This window comes from Bos taurus, chromosome 6, assembly GCF_002263795.3.
Source record: "Bos taurus isolate L1 Dominette 01449 registration number 42190680 breed Hereford chromosome 6, ARS-UCD2.0, whole genome shotgun sequence".
NCBI classification, from domain to species: Eukaryota; Metazoa; Chordata; class Mammalia; order Artiodactyla; family Bovidae; genus Bos; species Bos taurus.
Genome location: NC_037333.1, coordinates 46,217,722 through 46,237,177, shown reverse-complemented (window position 1 = coordinate 46,237,177; position 19,456 = coordinate 46,217,722). Strand labels below are relative to the sequence as shown.

At 42.1% G+C, this 19,456-nt stretch overlaps 1 long non-coding RNA gene across 1 annotated transcript in view; it reads right to left on the bottom strand.

Annotated features, from left to right (window-relative positions):
- Nucleotides 1-4,120: 4,120 nt before the first annotated feature.
- Nucleotides 4,121-19,456, bottom strand: part of LOC112447154 (uncharacterized) — a 32,698-nt gene continuing 17,362 nt past the window's right edge. The window contains exons 2-5 of the long non-coding RNA XR_003035264.2: nt 11,148-11,292; nt 10,832-10,890; nt 7,449-7,525; nt 4,121-4,203 (exon numbers count right to left, since the gene is read on the bottom strand). This is a non-coding gene — a long non-coding RNA (uncharacterized lncRNA). The remainder of the gene's footprint in view (nt 4,204-7,448; nt 7,526-10,831; nt 10,891-11,147; nt 11,293-19,456) is intronic.

Below are 19,456 nucleotides of genomic sequence, written 5' to 3'. Positions count from 1 at the left end.
GCGGGACAAACTGAGAAAGAAGTATTGACATATATACACTACCATGTGTAAAATAGACCGCTAGTGGGAATCTGCTATAAGGCACAGGGAGCTCAGCTTTGTGCTCTGTGATGATCTAGAAGGGCTGGATGGGGGCGTGGGAGGCAGGATCAATGGGGAGGGGATATGTGTATACATATAGTTGATTCCATTTGTTGTACAGCAGAAACTCGCACAACGTTGTAAAGCAATTATACTCCAATATTTAAAAGTTTAAATTTTTTTAAGAAATTAGAAAGAATGTAAAACATCGTTAATAGTGTTTTCCATTCTTATATTTTTCTCTACAAAATGTTCACTATAACCAAATGGTATATATATATATATATATATATATATTCATTTCAGTTCAGTTCAGTCGCTCAGTCGTGTCCGACTCTTTGCGACCCCATGAATCACAGCATGCCAGGCCTCCCTGTCCGTCACCAACTCTCGGAGTTCACCCAAACTCCTGTGCATCGAGTCGGTGATGCCATCCAGCTATCTCATCCTCTGGCGTCCCCTTCTCCTCCTGCCCCCAATCCCTCCCAGGATCAGGGTCTTTTCCAATGAGTCAACTCTTCGCATGAAGTGGCCAAAGTATTGGAGTTTAAGCCTCAGCATCAGTCCTTCCAATGAACACCCAGGACTGATCTCCTTTAGGATGGACTGGTTGGATCTCCTTGCAGTGCAAAGAACTAAGAGTCTTCTCCAGCACCACAGTTCAAAAGCATCATTTCTTCGGTGCTCAGCATTTTTCACAGTCCAACTCTCACATCTATACATGACCACTGGAAAAACCATAGCCTTGACTAGACGGACCTTTGTTGTAAAGTAATGTCTCTGCTTTTCAATATGCTATCTAGGTTGATCATAACTTTCCTTCCAAGGAGTAAGCGTCTTTTAATTTCATGGCTGCAGTCACCATCTGCAGTGATTTGGGAGCCCAAAAAAATAAAGTCTGACACTGTTTCCACTGTTTCCCCATCTATTTCCCATGAAGTGATGGGACCAGTTGCCATGATCTTAGTTTTCAGAATGTTGAGCTTTAGGCCAACCTCTTCACTCTCCTCTTTCACTTTCATCAGAGGCTTTTTAGTTCCTTTTCACTTTCTGCCATAAGGGTGGTGTCATCTGCATATCTGAGGTTATTGATATTTCTCCCAGCAATCTTGATTCCAGCTTGTGCTTCTTCCAGTCCAGCGTTTCTCATGATGTACTCTGCATATAAGTTAAATAAGCAGGGTGACAATATACAGCCTTGATGTACTCCGTTTCCTATTTGGAACCAGCCTGTTGTTCCATGTCCAGTTCTAACTGTTGCTTCCTGACCTGCATACAGATTTCTCAAGAGGCAGGTCAGGTGGTCTGGTATTCCCATCTCTTTCAGAATTTTCCACAGTTTATTGTGATCCACACAGTCAAAGCCTTTGACATAGTCAATAAAGCAGAAATAGATGTTTTTCTGGAACTCTCTTGCTTTTTTGATGACCCAGCGGATGTTTGCAATTTTGATCTCTGATTCCTCTGCCTTTTCTAAAACCAGCTTGAACATCAGGAAGTTCACGGTTCACATATTGCTGAAGCCTGGCTTGGAGAATTTTGAGCATTACTTTCCTAGCATGTGAGATGAGTGCAGTTGTGGGGTAGTTTGAGCACTCTTTGGCATTGACTTTCTTTGGGATTGGGTATGAAAACTGACCTTTTCCAGTCCTGTGGCCACTGCTGAGTTTTCCAAATTTGCTAGCATATTGAGTGCAGCACTTTCACAGCATCATATTTCAGTATTTGAAACAGCTCAACCGGAATTCCATCACCTCCACCAGCTTTGTTCATAGTGATGCTTTCTAAGGCCCACTTGACTTCACATTCCAGGATGTCTGGCTCTAAGTGAGTGATATATATTATATATTGCTGCTGCTAAGTCACTTCAGTCGTGTCCGACTCTGTGCGACCCCATAGACGGCAGCCCACCAGGCTCCCCCGTCCCTGGGATTCTCCAGGCAAGAACATGGAGTGGATTGCCATTTCCTTCTCCAATGCATGAAAGTGAAAAATGAAAGTGAAGTCACTCAGTCGTGTCCGACTCCCAGCGACCCCACGGACTGCAGCCCACCAGGCTCCTCCATCCATGGGATTCTCCACGCAAGAGTACTGGAGTGGGGTGCCATTGCCTTCTCCGATATTATATAGTACATGTATATATGTATATATGTATATATATGTATTACAGCTTTATATATATAGCTATATATTATATATATATTAGCTTTAAACAGTTTAAAATTTTCCTGCCTTTTGTGATACTTGGCATCATTAAATATGTATTAGGTTGCTGGGTAAAAATGCTCTAATGCTAGGTTTAAGTGATAGGAAGACAGAATGTGAAGTTTTACCTGCAAGTGGAAATTAAATTACACTTCTATGTAATTTAAAAGTACTGCTTTTCAAATTAAAAAAAAAAATTTAAATGTGAACCACCTGTCCTCTATATTCTCCCAGAGGTAATGTAGATGAATTTTAGTCCCAGTTCCACACGTTAATAAGGAGATTTTGGCTAAGTTAGTTAACCCCTCTGCACCTTAGTTCATTTATAAAATGAATATAACAAAAGAAATTGATTCAGAAAGTTGATGAAGATAAAGTTGGATGGTTTTTCTTTTGTATCACAGTAAACATTCAATATAGTTTAGCTATAATTATATTTCAGTACTAATGGTTAATACTTATTGAGGGCTTGTATCAGGAGGTTTTGTTACAAGTACTTTACTCACTTTCCCTTAATGATATAATAATCCTAAGAAGTAGGTACTATCATTCTTAAGATATGGAAAATGAGGCACAGAGATTGGGAACAATGTTTCCAATGTCACACAACTGCTGTCATAGGGCTGGGATTTGAATCCAGAAAGTCTGGCTCCAAATTCCTTTTACGCAAGTAGTGTGCCTAGACAATAGTGCTTCTCAAGTCATTGTACTTAACTCACGGCAGGTCAGTAATGCAGAAAATTGTCAGAAAAAAATTGAAGCCGTGGGCAATGGGTATTTCCAACCAAAATGCATCCATTAGAGCCTGGAGGGTTTTTTGTTTTGTTTTCACCTCTAGAAAAATACCTAAAATAACTGAATAATGAGGTATTCCCTTATCTATCCAGTTCCTCTTGAAAAAAAAAGTAAAGGAATTCCAAATTTTGTGTTTCAAAGAGGCACGTCAAGAAAAATCAATACATGGACTTATTTACAAAACAGAAACAGACTCACAGACTTAGAGAATGAATTAATTGCTGCCAAGGGGGAAGAGTAAAGAGGGGGTTGGGAGGGATACTTAGGGAGTTGCGGATTGACATGTACACACTGCTCTATTTAAAATGGGTTACCAACAAGGACCTACTGTACAGCACAGGGAACCCTGCTCAATATCATGTAACAATCTAAATGGGAAAAAGAATTTGAAAAACAAGATACATGTGTATGTTTAACTAACTGAATCACTTTGCTATTTACCTGAAACTAACACAACATTGTTAATCAACTATACTCCAATAGAAAATAAAAAGTTAAGGAAATATCAATGCAAATAGCCAGCCAACTATGAAGAATACGTTCATCTTGATAGTAATGAGGTAATAGTAACATGCAGTGTGTGCAATCATGGGGAGGAGCCGCAGAGGAACAGGGTTAAGTAACCTTCCGCAGGGCGATTTGATCAAGACCTTCACCAAGCATGCCCTCTACCCGGTAATTCCACTTCTAGGAGTTAATTCTGTACAAATGTGTCTATTTAAGCATTATATATAATAAAAACTTGGGAGCAACCTCATGAGAAATTTATTATGCATATGGCAGTGGAATTTTTTCTAAGGAAATGGATGTGTGCAAAGATTTACCAACATAGATGTTTATGTTAGTAAATAGTAAATAACAGGAAAAAGAAAGAGAAAGAAGGAAAAGAAGAAAGAAAATTACTTCAGTTGTTAAAAAGGAAGAATTAAAGAAATTATAGTGCACCTGCATAATTTGGAAATTATATTGTAGAATTCCATAAATATGCATATGAAAAAGACTCAGAGCATATATGAAGAGGTTAGCAGACATTACAGAGTTGTAGTATGAAAAGTGCTTTATTTTCTTTGCTGCTTCTTTTCTTTTCCAGATTTTCTGCGTTAATCATGTATTACTTTTGTACTAGGGGAAAAGAAGAATATTATAATAAATAAAAATATTTTAGTGTGAAAAAAAATCAGGTCTATATAATCAATATTCTAAATTTGAGTGACAGAAAACCCAGATCAAACTGTTGTTAACAAAAAAGAAGTTCTTGCTGAACATGCCTCAGGCATGGTTGGACCAGGCCTCAGACAATGAATGTTAGGACTTGGTCCTTCTCTTACCATCTCTTTGTATCTTGTTCTTCTTTCCTTTCTATTGCTTCATTTTCGGGAATATTCTCTCCATGTAGTGGCACACATGTCCCCTCCTCCCTCGGCATACCCAACAATTGCCTTTTTAATAAGACCTGAAACTCCTGGATCTTATTTTCATTGGCCATCCGGGAATAGCGCACCCATCTGTGACCCTATCAAATAGCCCTGTGAGCTGGAATGCCATTTTATGCCTGGGTCACAGGTTCTCTACTGGAGCCAGGATGTGGGGTTAGCTAGGATGGCTGGAGTGAGAGTTTGGGAAACAAGAAACAATGGGGTTCCATGTGAAAAAAGAGGAGTGGAGTATGTTGGTGAGGTAAAAGTCGCAAATGCAAAGAAACAAAGACACAGTCACCACAAAATTGCAGTTTCTTCAGAGGCTGGCTGGGCATGGCTAGGAGTAGCTTTAGCAGCCTTGAACCATTTAGATTTCTTGTGGTTGCAAGTGACAGAGATTTCAATTAGATGTGGCTTATTGTTTTACACAACTGAAAAATCCCGAGGTAGGGCTGGTTTCACTGAGGCTAAGCCACCCAAGGATCTGGCTCTTTCAGTCTCTCCAGTGCTGACAGTTTCAGCTCCAGATTCCACACCAAAGCCGCCTGCAGCTCTGGGCTCTCTCCCCAGGACTGAAGTTTCTCATCCTCACACCACACCAGGTGTGATCCCGGGACAGAGAAACTCTTTTAACATTCTACATAAGTCCTGTGATTGTCATCTGTCTCCCTGGCCCATATGGGAGGAGTCTGAGAAGGATTAGTATTAATTCTTTAAATATTTGGTAGAATTCAGTGACGAAGCCATCTGCTCCTGGACTTTTCTTGTTGGAGGTTTTTTGACTATTGATTCAAACTCTTTACTAGTAATCAATCTGTTCAGATATTCTCTTTACTCAGGATTCAGCTTCGGTAGGTTGTATAGGGCTTCCCAAGTGGCTCAGTGGTAAAGAATTTTCCTGCCAATGCAGGAGATGCAAGAGACGTGAGTTTGATCCCTGGGTCCAGAAGATCTCCTGGATCTTCCTGGAGTAGGAAATGGCAACCCACTCTAGTATTTTTGCCTGAATAATCTCATAGACAGATGAGCCTTGCAGGCTATAGTCCGTGGGGTAGCAAAGAGCTGGACACGACTAAGTGACTAAGCATGCACGCACGCGTGCTTTTAGGAATTTATTCATTTCTTCTCAGTTGTCCAGTTTGTTGACGTGTGATTATTCCCAGTGATCTCTTATAATCCTTTGCATTTCTGTGGTATTACTCTTAATGTCTCCTCTTTCACTTCTAATTTTGCTTATTGAGCCCTCCCTCTTTTCTTCTGGGTAACTCCAGTTAAAGTTTTGTCTATTTTATTTACCTTTTCAAAAAAACAGCTCTTATGTTCACTAATATTTCCTATTGTCTTTTTTTCTACTAACTTGGACTTAGTTTGTTCTCATTTTTTATAGTTCCTTGAGGTATAAAGTTAGGCTGCTTTTTTGAACTCTTTCTCTTTTCTTAATATCAGTGTTTATCGCCATGAATCATTGACCTAAATTGAATCATGAACTCATCCCTGATCAACCCATATGGCTTGAGGAATAGGATACATTGATTGGTTTCAGCCAATTATAGTTCATTCCTGGAGCCAGGGCTGGGGTCAATCCCAACTAGACCACCAGTGAAGGTGGAATATGTGTATCCACAAAGAATATCAACATGGAGAAAGGAAGACTCCATGCTGGAGGGGTGAGTAGCAAATGTCCACAAAAATTCTTTAGGAGTCTGATGTGTTTAAACACTATCTAGTTTTCTAGAGAGTGTTTCTGAATAGGAAATATTTGTTAACTGTATCTATCATATTTTAACACATATATATGGAAGCTAGAAAAATAGTACTGATGAGTCTATTTGCAGGGCAGGAATAGAGACGAAGACATAGAGACCAGACTTGTGGATACAAGGGGAAAGAGAGAGTGGGAGGAATTGAGAGAGAAGATTGACATATACATATATACACTACCATGTGTAAAGTAGCTAGCTGGTGGGAAGGGCTGTATATCATAGGGAGCTCAGCCTGGTGCTCTGTGATGTGGGATGGAGGTGTGCTATGGAGGGGTGGGAGGAAGACTCAAGAGAGAGGGGATACGTGTATATGTATAGCTGATTCATGTTGTTGTGCAGCAGAAACTAACATAACATAGTGAAGCAACTATGTGTGCACATGTGTGAAAGTCGCTCAGTTGTGTTCAACTCTTTGTGATCCCATGGACTGCTGGAATTCTCCAGGCCAGAATACTGGGTGAGTAGCTGTTCCCTTATCCAGGGGATCTTCCCAACTCAGGGATCAAACCAATGTCACCCTCATTGCAAGTGGATTTACTGTCTGAGCCACCAGGGAAGCCCCAAAGCAACTATCAGTCAGTTCAGTTCAGTCACTCAGTCATGTCCGACTCTTTGCGACCCCATGAATCGCAGCACGCCAGGCCTCCCTGTCCATCACCAACTCCCGGAGTTCACTCAGACTCACGTCCATCGAGTCAGTGATGCCATCCAGCCATCTTATCCTCTGTCATCCCCTTCTCCTCCTGCCCCCAATCCCTCCCAACATCAGAGTCTTTTCCAATGAGTCAACTCTTCACATGAGGTGGCCAAAGTACTGGAGTTTCAGCTTTAGCATCATTCCTTCCAAAGAAATCCCAGGGCTGATCTCCTTCAGAATGGACTGGTTGGATCTCCTTGCAGTCCCAGGGACTCTCAAGAGCCTTCTCCAACACCACAGTTCAAAAGCATCAATTCTTTGGCTCTCAGCTTTCTTCACAGTCCAACTCTCACATCCATGCATGACCACTGGAAAAACCATAGCCTTGACTAGACGGACCTTTACTCCAATTTAAAAAATAAATTGAAAAAACTGTATCTTGCTTGCAACTTTGTTGCAGAATATTGCTTACCTACATGTCTAAATGAAAAAGCATACATGGATCTCAAGTCTTCAACCATATCTCCATTTTAAACCTTTTAGACATACCTGCTGTTTACCAAGAGAGGTAAACTACCTTCCACAGCCACAGGCAGTCAGCCTCTCTCCTCTTGGGTTGTAATAACCTAAAAAACATTGTATTACTTTTTAATACATATTTTCATGAAGCTTTGTTTAGGGAAACATATGGGAGGATGAGATGTTTAGATAGTATCACAGGCTCAATGGTCCTCTGAGCAAAACTAAGATCATGGCATCTGGTCCCATTACTTCATGGCAAATAGATGGGGAAACAGTGGAAACTTTGGCAGGCTTTATTTTGGGAGGTTCCAAAATCACTGCAGATGGTGACTGCAGCCATGAAATTAAAAGATGCTTGCTCCTTGGAAGAAAAGTTATGACCAAACTAGACAGCACATTAAAAAGCAGAGATATTACTTTGCCTACAAAGGTCTGACTAGTCAAAGCTATGGTTTTTCCAGTAGTCGTGTATGGATGTGAGAGTTGGACTATAAAGAAAGCTGAGCACAGAAGAATTGATGCTTTTGAACTGTGGTATTGGAGGAGACTCTTTAGAGTCCCTTGGACTGCAAGGAGATCCAACCAGTCCATCCTAAAGGAAATCAGTCTTGAATATTCATTGGAAGGACTGATGCTGAAGCTGAAACTCCAATACTTTGGCCACCTATGCAAAGAACTGACTCATTGGAAAAGACCCTGATGCTGGGAAAGATTGAAGGCAGGAGGAGAAGGGGACGAGAGAAGATGAGATGGTTGGATGGCATCACCGACTGAATGGACATGAGTTGAGTAAACTCCGGGAGTTGGTGATGGACAGGGAGGCCTGGCATGCTGCAGTCCATGGGGTTGCAAAGAGTTGGACATGACTGAGCGACTGAACTGAACTGAACAGACTCGATGGACATGAATGTGAGCAAACTTCAGGTGACAGTGAAGGACAGGGAAGCCTGGCATGCTGCAGTCCATGGGGTCACAAAGAGTCGGACAAGACTGAGCAACTGAACAACAACATGGGGTTTTGAAATGTCAGCATTTTGGGAGGAAAGTAGGAAGTATAAAGACTATTGTGTTCCTGTCTCTTTTATTTATGGAGTAAGTTTAAAGTCATGCAGCGTTAGCAAGAAAAACAAACAAAATGGTCCACGCTTACTTTAGATGACATCTGTCCCCTAGGACAGTCACTAGTTTGGGGTTTGAGAAGGTTTTCAGTGGATGGCACAGGCTAGGAATAAGATGTTTTCTTTTCAGCTCCAGAAGGAAGTTTGCACGGATCATTTCAGTCAGGCTCTTCTGTGAAAAATAAATGTGCTTCTGCCAGAGAAGGCAACAGGAAAACCTCAACCACTGACAGCTTAACACTGGGCAAAAAATTCACCCAGACTAATGTCATTGCAGATGAGGGACAGTTTTGAAAGTTACATGATTAAAAATGCCCTGCACAGACAACAGCCCGGCTTGGCAGATGATCTGACTAACAGATCTGTTGCCCCAGGTGGCAACTGCTGCAGAAAAATCCCCCATCTTGTTTCACATGAGTCAACAGAATTCTGCAGAAGTGTCATAAAATGTAAGTGAAAGTATTTTCCTTTGCCAGAGCCCAGGAGATGATGGAGACAAGGGTCAGGAGGGAAGTGGTCTGCCTGGCCACCAGAGGTCTGCCACACATCAAGAATGGGTGCCCAGCTTGTGCATAACAGCAGTCTTGGAGGAAGACTCCTAGCCCAACCACAACGAGCCCAGCCACGGCCACTGGCTCTTCACCATGCTCACAGAACGTCTCCCACCAGCCAAGGACTCACAATAAAGCAATAAAGCGACACTTCAATTTTCTCCATGACTATTTTATCTGTTGGATTTTCTAGGTCCAAGACCTGGGTGCAATGAGATTCCAGGAGCATGTAAACCTGACTGAGTCCCCAGTGAAAATGATTATCTGTTCTCATATTATAAAACCTGAATCCAAGGCTTACATAAACACCCACAAAGCATAGCATTATCCCCATCTCATTAACTGTTGAATTGATTATTCAGGAAAATTTCATGACATTTGGAGACCATTTGAAGGTTAGATTTGACTTCACTTCCAAAGAATTCCTAAGTGTGTAACTGCTGAAAGTCAGAGCCAATTGTAAATTAACAGTGTCACTCTCTGCCAAATGATTTCAGAAGCAAAATTATAATAGTTCTTTTTAAAAAATTTAACCCAAAATTATGTTTAATGTGGAAGGTAGGTATTTGAATAGATTTTCTAAGATGTAAGAATTTTCTAAGATGTGGGATCTTTAAGAGAAAGGGTAGCTAGGACTTGAAGACCTTTCCAACAGTCTGAAGCTTCTGAGTATTTAGTCACATGCATGCTTAAGTCCAAAGGTCCTCTATTCCATGCACCACATCGGGACCAATACATTCCTACATCAAATTCAACACGAGGGCCAGGACATGCAGAAACCTGAGTGGAGTGATTCTTGTCCATTTAGCAATCAGTCAACAGACACTTATGTGTCTACTGTATTCCAGGAGATGTTCTGGGCACTCAGAATACAGCCTTGAAAACAAATAAATCCATTTACTGATGGAGCTTTCAGTCCAACGGGGTCAAAGATTATCACCAAATAAGTTAAATGTATAATGGCACTATGTTAGGTGGTTGTAAGTTCTAAGAAGAAAAGTCAAGCAAAGGAAGTGTGCTGAAGGTTGCAGTTCTAGACAGACATAGTGGCAAGAGAAGGCTTCACTAAAAAGCGTTATTTGAGCAAAGAGCTGAGTTTTAAGAGGAAGAAAGTCAGGCAGATATGTCAGCCTAGGAAAAGCATTCTGGGCTGAGGGAACGGCAAGCTCAGATGTCCAGAGGCATGAAATGTTTGGGTAGCTTGAGGAAGAGCAGGAGGTCAGCAGAGTTACAGAGAAGTAATCAAGGTGGGGACTAGTATTTGGTTAGTTTAGAGAGGCATCTGAGTACCAGACTGGGAAGGGTCTCATGAGCCATTGTAAGGAGTTTCAACTTTACTCTGAGTGAGATGGGAAGCCACTGGAGGTAACAGTGTGGCATGATCTGATGTATATAGTATTAACAAGATGACCACAGCTGCAGTGTTGAGAACAGACTGAAAGTTACAAGAGCAGAAGCAGGGCAATCATGGGTATTGATGTTGCTACTGCCAAATATATGGCCATCACAGTCATTTAGATGAGATACATGGGCAGCTGCATCCATGTGTGTGTGATGGAAATGATGAGAAATGATAAGATGCTGGGTCCATTTAGACTTTATGTCTTTCCTTCTCTGTGTATGTGGTTCCCTCCTCTCTCCATCATTCCCCACTCTGTTCAGGAAGCAAATCAGAGCAGGAATGGGTGACCCAAAAGCTCCAGCACCCCTTCCAAGCACTCCCAATGGCAGAGATACTGACCCAGCCATCTCGATCTTCAGGTGCCATCTCTGGTTCCTAGAACGTCCGTGGGCCGCCACCTTGGGAGAGGAAACAGATGCCCAAGTTTAGAGCAAGTTGCAAACACTAAATAAAAAAGTCCAGTTATTCTTTTTTCTAGGAACAGTTAGTCGCTGGGGATTTCTCTTGTCCTTGCTTCCAGCAGCTGCCCTGGAGGTCACAACCTGCTTTTGTTGTGCACTGGCCTCCCTGGCATCCATTTCTTTGGAGATGCCACAGCTGTGGCTTCCAGAAGTTCAGATGTGTTTTCTAAATGTACATTAGCCCCTGGGCTTACCTTAAGCCTGGTATCTGGAAAGATTCACTTTTACAGGATAGTCTCACAGCACTCTGGTTCCCCCGGGATCTGAGTCTCCACTGCCAGTAATGAGCTGGTCTTGAGTTCAGTAGCTGTCAAGTGGTTGTGGGGTGTGGTCAGAGGACTGGGGTCCAGGCAGGGTGAGAAATAGATTTTAAAAGTATAAAAGTGATATATGCTTGTTTAAAAAATATTTACACAATACAAATTTTTAAGTAAAAAGTAAAAATGCCTACTCTCCAGGTGAAAATATTAGAAATAGTTTGACAGCTTTTCAGATTCTAGGTGCTTGTTGGAAATGCAGATTTCATGGGTCCCCTCCTGGGCTACCAGGAGCAGAGAGTGATATTAATACACATTTTACTAATATCAAGTTCACCAGGTGATTCTTATGAACGCTAAAGTTTGAGAAGTCTTTTGTCATTTCTATTAGCACAAAATGTGTGTATAGGCATTAATATATAGCTTTATACACACAGTAGTCATGTATGGATGTGAGAGTTGGACTATAAATAAAGCTGAGTGCTGAAGAATTGATGCTTTTAAACTGTGGTGTTGGACAATACTCTTGAGAGTCCCTTGGACTGCAAGGAGATCAAACCAGTCCATCCTAAAAGAAATCAGTCCTGAATGTTCATAGGAATAACTGGTGCTGAAGCTGAAGTTCCAATAGTTTGGCCACCTGATGCGAAGAACTGACTCATTAGAAAAGACCCTGATGCTGGGAAAGATGGAAGACAGAAGAAGGGGATGACAGAGGGTGAGATGGTTGGATGGCATCACTGACTTGATGGACATGAGTTTTAGCAACCTCCGGGAGTTGGTGATGGACAGGAAAGCCTAACACACTGCAGTCTATGGGGTCGCAAAAAGTCGAACATGACTGAGTTACTGGACTGAACTGAACACACACAGATACATACACATTCAGATTAAACATATACCTGCATGCACAAAGGGATTCACATAACACAAACTGAATGTAACTCGACTAACTTAACTCAATAACACTAAACACCACTTTCTCTTCCCCTGTAGGGACTGACTCGGTACGGTGTTTAACTGCCCACCCCCACCCTAACCCCGTCCAGCCTGCTATTAGGCATTTCTGTTGTCTTCTGCTTTTATATCTGGTTTTCATTCCTTTTTGTAGCTTGTGTTCCATTAATTATTTAACTCTTTCATGATATTTTCCTTTCATTTGTAGAAAGGTTTCTGACAGTCACTCCTGAGGTTGTTCCGAGGACTGAGAGAGTGTACCTGAAGAAAAGTCGGAGGGAACTATGACTTTCAGTTATCTTCCAACTCAGCTCTAACTTGCATCTAAAAGCATGGCACCTAAGACAGGCTTCTGGTGTGTCGGCGAGGGTGCTGCAGGGCTTCCCCTCCCCTGAAGTCAAGGTGGCTGCTATTCACCATGGCTCCTACATTGGGCCACTGTATTTTCTGCATGAGTGCTCAGTCCTGTCTGACTTATTTATTACTACGACACCAAAAACACATTTGAATCTATCTATCTAGGAGGACATTTCTTCAAATTGTGCCTGCCATATGGGAGACCGAGGTTCGATCCCTGGGTCAGGAAAATCCTCTGGAGAAGGGAATGGCAACCCACTCCAATATTCTTGCCTGGAAAATTCCATGGACAGACGAGCCTGGCAGGCTACAGTCTATGAGGTCACATAGAGTTGGACACAACTGAGCAACACACACTGTTTATTTTCTTTCAACTTTTTAATTTTGTTATAATTTTAGACATACAGAAGTGGCAAGAATAGTACAAAGGTTCTTCACTCACATCCCCCAAATGTTAACATTTACCACATTTATTTATGTATGTACACACACACAGACACACACATAGACACGCCCAGACACACACACATACACATTTTTGTTCTGAATCGTTTCGAGAGTTCACTGCAACTGGGGTGACCAAACCCTCCCAGTCTGACTGGGCCTTTATGGATTTTAGTATCAAAAATCCTATATCTGGGTAGGGAGAGGGGCTTCCCTGGTGGCTCAGTAGTAAAGAATTCGCCTCCCAGTGCAGGAGACATGGGTTCAATTCCTGGTCTGGAAAGATCCCACATGCCTCAGAGCAACTAAACCCATGTGACAGAGCTGTTAAGCCTGCGTTCTAGAGCCAGGGAACTGCAGCTACTGAGCCCACACTCCACAACTACTGAAGCCCGCACGCCCTAGAGCCTGTGTTCTGCAACAAGAGGAGTCACTGCAATGAGAAACCTGGGCACCACAACTAGAGAGTATGCCCTGCTCGCTAGAGAAAAGCCCACGAAGCAATGAAGACCCAGCATGCTGCTGCTGCTGCTAAGTCACTTCAGTCGTGTCCGACTCTGTGTGACCCCATAGATGGCAGCCCACCAGGCTCCCCCGTCCCTGGGATTCTCCAGGCAAGAACACTGGAGTGGGTTGCCATTTCCTTCTCCAGAAGACCCAGCATAGCCAAAAATAAATAAAATTAATTTTTAGAAAAAGCCTTATATCTGGGCGCTCCTTCAGTCCCAGGCAAACTGAGACGACTGATCGTCCTTGTTGCAGCTGTGATGCCCTTTTACTTGTAAATACTTAAGTGTGTATTTACTAAAATCAAGAACATAACCACTGTACAATTATCAAAATCTGGAAATCAACTTTGATGCAAAATATTATTCAATCTGCAGAAGATTTTCAGATTTTGTCAGTCTTCCCAATAAGAGGGATTTTTTAAGGATTTTATTTCTTAATAAAAAGAAAACCCTGGATTATATGTCACCTTCACTGGTCGTGTTTCTTTTCTCTTCTTTAGTCTGAACCAATTCCTCAGTCTTTGTCATTCATGGCACCGATATTTTGGCAGGGGGTGGGGGTGAGGAGTGGTGAAGCAGTAACAGATAGCTTTATTGCTTTGCCAAGCAAAGGGAGACACACCACACTCCAGGCTTCTGCCTCGAAAAATTATGTGTCTCCTGAAGCAATGCTATTTAGAAGGATACAGTCCAAGTATTATGCAGAACGCCCCTCCGTATGGGTTTCTTTGATGTTTTCACACAACTGGACTCAGATTATTTCTTTTTGGAAGGAATCATACAGAAGTGAGACATATGCTGTTGATTTACCCCATGACCAGGTATTTTAACTTTGATCACTTGATTGAGGAGGTTTTTGTCAGATTTCTCCTTGGTAAAATAACTATTTTCCCCTTTGTAATTAATAAGTATGTTGTGGGGAGATATTTAGAGACTATGTAAATATCTTGTTTCTCATTAAACTCTCCCACTTGTTTTAGTATCCACTGATGACTCGCCTGAATCAATTTTTTTAATGAAGGGTTGCCCAAAGATTGGACTTTATTTTTGAAAATGTTTAACAGGGGAGAATCTGCATTAGAAGTATATAGGTTTATGGAGGAGACAGACACGTTTCAGATAATTACAGCACAACATAGCAATTGCTCAGAAATAAAGCAAGGGACGGCAAGCTAAAAGATCCCAGGTCAAATCTAGCCCAACACCTACTTTTGTAAATAAAGTTTTATTGAAACACAGCTATGCCCATTTACTTGCCTAACACTTCTGACTACTTTAACACTATAATGGCAGAATTGAGAAGATGCAGTGGAGACCACATGGCCCTCAAAACCTAACATATTCACTACCTGGCCCTGATAAAAAAAAATCTGCTAATCCATGATAAAAGGGCTTATGGGGACAGCTCTGCTGAATTGGACTTCTGTTTAACTTACAATAGGCAATATTCATTCATTCTGTGGCCCTTGACGGGTATAGCAAGTCTAGGAGGTGAAGGTACATGCATTCCTGCCCTGGAACCCAGGCATGTGTAGGACTTTTTACCACATACACTACAGAGGTGTCAGGCAATGTCTTACCAAAAAAGAGATTAATTCTGGTCTTTTGTTTGTTTGTTTGTTTTTGGTATATAACTATAAATTATCAAGAAGGAAAAGTTTACTAAATCACAGAAATTAAATATAATTATAATTAGCATGATCAAAATGTCTGCATATCAAAGTGTTTCCAAGTCCTGTAAGAATGTCCTTTTTATTTCTAGTAAATTTGGTAAAAGGAAACTCAGGGATCAAAAGAATTTGAACAACCCTCAAAGCCGTTTTGACACTAGATTTGGTAAAGATAAATAATAAGGGTTGTGAAAGTGACTCAGGCATGTCCGATTCTTTGTGACCCCATGGACTGTATGTAGCCTGCCTGGTTCCTTTGTCCATGGAATTCTCCAGGCCAGAATACAGGAGTGGGTTGCCTTTCCCTTCTCCAGGGGATTTTCCAACCCAGGGATCGAATCCAGATCTCCCACATTGCGGCAGACTCTTGACCAGCTGAGCCACAAGGGAAGCCCAAGAATACTGGAGTGGGTAGCCTATTCCTTCTCCAGCAGACCTTTCCAAACCAGGAATCAAACCAGGGTCTCCTGCATGGCAGGCAGATTCTTTACCAACTGAGCTATGAGTGAAGCCCCATATAATAATAAGGGTTATTGGGAGGTTAAAAGTATCAACTGGTCATCTATATGTGAAGTCACTTTTATTTCCAGAATGTATCCTGTTCACTAAAGTTCCAGGCAGAATTAGGCAAAACTGAATGTGCTGCTCAGGCTATGTTTTGTGATAGGAAGAGGAAGTTCTGGCAAACCAATTAAGAACTCAAAGTAACTTAATCTTGTTGATTGTTCCCTTTTATGGGGAACACCCATGTAGTGCTGGAATGACCAACTCCAGGAAAAGAGCAGATTTTTAGGCCGAGCCTATATGACTGAAGTACAGAGTAAAATCTTTCTGATGAATTTTGGCCACACACAAAAAAATTGATCTAGATTTTTCTAAAGCCAAAGCACAATTTCTTACTGATAAAAAAAAAAAAAATCCACAAGAGATTCTTGTCTGAAATAGTTTTGGATTAAGGCGGTAAAGAGAATTTCAGTGAGTGATAGAGTTCTTTTTAAAAAAATATTTATTTATTTATGACTGCACTGGGCTTTCCTTGTTGTGTGTGCTTTCTCCAGTTGCAGAGATTGGGGGCTATGCTCTGGGTGTGGTGCCTGGGCTCATTGCAGCGGGCTTCTCTTGTTGCAGAGCACGGGCTCTAGGGTGCGATCTTAGTGCTCATGGCGTACAGGTTTAGTTGCCCGGTGGCATGTGGGATCTTTCCTGAACAGGGACTGAACCCATGTCCCTGCATTACAAGGCAGATTCTTAACTCCTGGACCACCAGGGGAGCCCAACAGAGTTCTTACTAAAGATTATTATTACTTTATACTCTAGGGGACACATGTGACTTTAAAACAGATAGAGAAGTCCATCAAACAGGACAAAATATTGAAGATCATAAAAATGAAACCCAAATAATTACAAAACAGCAAAAGATGGACAAGAAAAAATAGATTTATCCTTGTAAGGCCAAAGCACAGAAGCTTCTGCCTGAGACACTCACTGAAGCTGGATGATAAAAATTAAGTTTAGGCAGCGAAGAAGGTGCACAAGTGGGAAGAGCAAGGGCAGGCTGGGAACTTTCCTTTTTCTGGTCACCTCAGTCTCAGCACAGGGCACAGGTAGATTTTGCTTTAACAAAGTGTCATGAACTTAATGTCTGTGTTCCACTCCCCCAAATTCATAGGTTGAAACCCTAACCCTAGTGAGATAGTAGGTAGTAGGTGGTAGGGCCTTGGAAGTTACTTAGAGTTAGGTGAGATCATGAGGGTGGGGCTCCGATGGTGGATTAATGCCTTTATGAAAAGAAGAGAAGATATGAGACCTCTCTCTCCATCAGCTGAGGATATAAGGAGTAAATGACTATCTGCAAACCAGGAAGTGTCCCCTCACTAGACGCTAAATCTTCCAGAGACTTGATCTTGGACATCCCAAGATGTTTGCTGCTTAAGCCACCCATGCTGTTTTTATTGTAGCGGTCTGAACTGACACAAAGCAGACATTCTTATCCAGAAGATCTGAGAGATTAGGCTATTTGGAATAACTGCATATTCTAGTTTCCTAAGCATTCTTGAATTCTTAGCATTTCTGTGGAGTTTCCTGAACACTTACATACACTGATCTGTCTTAGGACCAAGGAACGCTCTTAAATAAGCATTATCAGCCCCTTTGAAGATAGGAAAACGAAGGAGCAGAAAAGTGAAGTGACTTGCCCAAAGTCAGTCAGTCCTGAAACTTGAGCCTCTTGATCCCAGATCAGTGTATTTTACAGGGCATTGCAGGGACTCTCTGATTTGTCAGTATATTGGTTGGGGTACAGCAAGAAACAGCGTTCACTCCAGATGGTTCAAATGGAGAGACTCTAATAAACAGGCTGCTTATGAGATGTGGGCAGGGTCAGAGAACAAACACGGAGGTGGGTGCATTCACCTTCTGCAAGAGTAGGGAGCAAATACTATCTCTAAGAGCTGAAGGAAGGAGCAAGGGGGGGATTTTAGTGGCTGGAGTTGTGACTGTGAATTGGGCCAACCTGCAGGAGCTGACTTGGGGAGGCAGGTAGGTGGTGCCTGTGATCGACACTGAAGTGGGAGGAAGTGGGGAGAAGATACTCCAACCTCCTTTTCCTTTGGTTCTCCAGCCAGCCCCTGACACTGGCCATCCAGAGGCCATCAGAAATGAGGCTGTTTGCCTGGCTGGACACCTATGACAAAGAGCAGGGTGGGGAAGTATGGGTCCAGCAGGGGACAGGAAAGTGGCAGGAATTTGAAGGGAATGCCATTATTTCCACTTCACAGAGTGGAATTAAATGTCTAACACTAAAATAAACATGAATACAATTTATATGGGTTCAGGATCGTAACCCCTTATTTGAAACCCTGTGGGCCCGATGCATTCTGGAATTGAGAGTATGAACTCTCAGGAACTACATGTTATATAATGCCCCCAGCAGGGTTGAGGGCAGCACCCTATAACAAAATACATTCATATGTCTGCAGCAAAAGGCATGAATATTTACTCTAAGTGAGACAAATAAATATAAATAATTTATCATTAGTTCAAGTCAAGTTTTGCTACCAAATGGTTTTTTTGAACTGTCCATAAGAAATTATTAACTAGTAGTTAAATTTTTCCTGGTGACTCAGTAGTAAAGAATCTACTGCCAATGCAGAAAATGTGGGTTCGATCCCTGAGTTGGGAAGGTCCCCTGGAGGTGGAAATAGCAACCCATTCCAGTACTCTTGCCTGGGAAATCCCATGGATAGAGGAGCCTGGGGGTCTACAGTCCATGGGGTTGCAAAAGAGTTGGACATGACTGAGCAACTGAACAAGTTAAATTTTCAGAAGTCATCCTAGGAGTTGTAGTATTTTATTGTCATTATTATGAATGTTGATTTTTTTTTGTAGTCTTTCTTTTACTGCATAGTTTTATATACATACACGCACATATATACATATATATTGTGTGGATTCTAGAAAAATGGAAATTTACCTTATATAGGTTTTCAAATTATTAATCAAAAAATAGAAAAGAATGGCAATTCACTTTACAAGAGTCTGTCCTGGAAATGATTCATAGCAGGATTCCTTTAAATAGCAAGCATCCTGGTCTTTACAGTTTGGCTTTGGGCAAAAAGTGGAGGGCACAGGGCTCTTCCTTAGTGGCCTTGAATTCTCTGTCAAGGAGGGACCCCCACCGTGAGGAGAGCAGCTTAACCCCCTGCAAGGCTGGTGCTCCCTAGAGCCTCCGGGTTAGCAGAGCGAGGAATCGTATCTTGGAATTCTTGGGGATCTTCAGTGGTGATTTTGCTGGCAGGCATTCCTGGTCTCCGAAGCTATGAAAACCACAATTCTCAGAACGACTAACAGGAAACCTCACCCACTAACAGAGGAAGCTGAGGAAGGAAGGAAAGATGGCAGAGCCCAGGGAGGGTCAGTATATGAAACAATAAGTAAAGTCACACGTTTGGAGACAGTGTCTACATGGTCAGAGGAAGCACCCCCATCTGCACCTTCCTCACTGCCCCCACAAAAGCTCTCCTGAGTGCTGGCCTGGGATCTCAGGCCATTCGTGCTCAGGGCTCCCTCTGGAATGACTCCTCGACCTTCTCCTCATCATCTCCAGTTCCACTGCCTGTTTATCACCATCCTTGATGACTTTCAAAACCAAAGTTCAACTCTTTTACAAGAAAGTCATCACTGCCTTGTCTCTACGCTGCTGCTGCTGCTGCTGCTGCTAAGTCACTTCAGTCATGTCCGACTCTGTGCGACCCCATAGACGGCAGCCCATCAGGCTCCCCTGTCCCTTCTGGCTGCCCACAAAGTGGTT